General features: G+C 51.6%; 1 pseudogene; it reads right to left on the reverse strand.

The window, feature by feature from the left end:
* Positions 1 to 779: 779 nt before the first annotated feature.
* LOC131292960 (large subunit ribosomal RNA) overlaps positions 780 to 1,488 on the reverse strand; it is a pseudogene marked incomplete at its 5' end in the record, with an annotated part of 3,553 nt that continues 2,844 nt past the window's right edge.

The following is a 1,488-nucleotide window of genomic DNA, read 5'->3' on the forward strand; positions in this document are numbered from 1 at the left end:
AGTCCTTGCGAACCCAAAGTGTTTGCCCGGTAGGGCCATTGAATCACAACGCTTGCTAACCATGCAAGTGGTCTCGGACAACAGGTGACACCCGAAGTACATCCGAAGAGTGTATATCAAGTGTTTGTTCACCAAGTCCTCAACCAACCCCAAGTACCCGGAGGTACCCAGAGTGTTGTATCCGCCAACCCGTCCCGGCACTCTAAGTCCTTGCGAACCCAAAGTGTTTGCCCGGTTGGGCCATTAGATCACAACGCTTGCTAACCATGCAAGTGGTCTGGAGTATAGGTGATACTGACATACCACCGAGATGGTACATCTAGTATTGGGTCACCAAAACCAAACCAACCCCAAGTATCAACCCGGCATACTCAGAGTGATGGATCCGCCAACCCGTCCCGGCACTCCAAGTCCTTGACGAACCGAAAGTGTTTGCCCGGTAAGGCCATTAGATCACAACGCTTGCTACCCCACGGCGAGCTAAACATGCAAGTGGTCTTAGGCAACAGGTGACACCCGAAATTCATCCGAAGATGGAATATCAAGTGTTTAATCACCAAGCCAGCATCCAAACACCAAGTACCCCGGGAGGACCCGATGCGTTGCGACCATCTCCAAGTTCTTGACGAACCCGCAGTGAAAGGCGGTAAGGCCTCTGGGCCGCAACGCTCGCATGTGTTAACCCGCAAACACCACTGACCGGTCGGTCCACCGCAAGGGTGGGTCCAACTAGTCCACACACGGTATGCCGCATGTGCCCCCCGGGGGGAGCACACCGCACACAACCACCAAGCATGGGTCGCCTGAAAGGATCGAAATGTACATCTCTCTTCAATGCGTAGCGCCCAGCCTGCAAACCCGTCGTTTTCGGGTGGTCTTAGGAGTCGAAACTATTCTTGGAAGATCGGCAAGCACAACGCCTTTTCCCACTTCAGGTACTTCGGCGAGCGCACTCGCGATAGGCTCAGTTTGAGGGTTTCCAATAAATGGAAAGAGTCTATAGAAGACTCAATCCGGTCTCGTGATGTTATTAGCCATCTAGCTAACGACTCCTATACATATACTACCAGCCTGGTTCGGTTACGACCTTAGAGGCGTTCAGGCATAATCCGACGGACGTAGCGTCATACCAAAGTCCGCTCGGACTAGTATTGAGCCATTGGTCCGTACCTGTGGTTCCTCTCGTACTGCACAGGAATTCCATTGAGATAGTACTTGCACACCAGTAGGGTAAAACTAACCTGTCTCACGACGGTCTAAACCCAGCTCACGTTCCCTTGAAAGGGTGAACAATCCTACGCTTTGTGAATTTTGCTTCGCAATGATAGGAAGAGCCGACATCGAAGGATCAAAAAGCCACGTCGCTATGAACGCTTGGCGGCCACAAGCCAGTTATCCCTGTGGTAACTTTTCTGACACCTCTTGCTAAAAACTCGTTAAACCAAAAGGATCGTGAGGCCGAGCTTACGCTTTCTTGATGTGTACTGA

Source organism: Anopheles ziemanni, unplaced genomic scaffold (genome assembly GCF_943734765.1).
Source record: "Anopheles ziemanni unplaced genomic scaffold, idAnoZiCoDA_A2_x.2 scaffold_896_ctg1, whole genome shotgun sequence".
Classification (NCBI taxonomy): Eukaryota; Metazoa; Arthropoda; class Insecta; order Diptera; family Culicidae; genus Anopheles; species Anopheles ziemanni.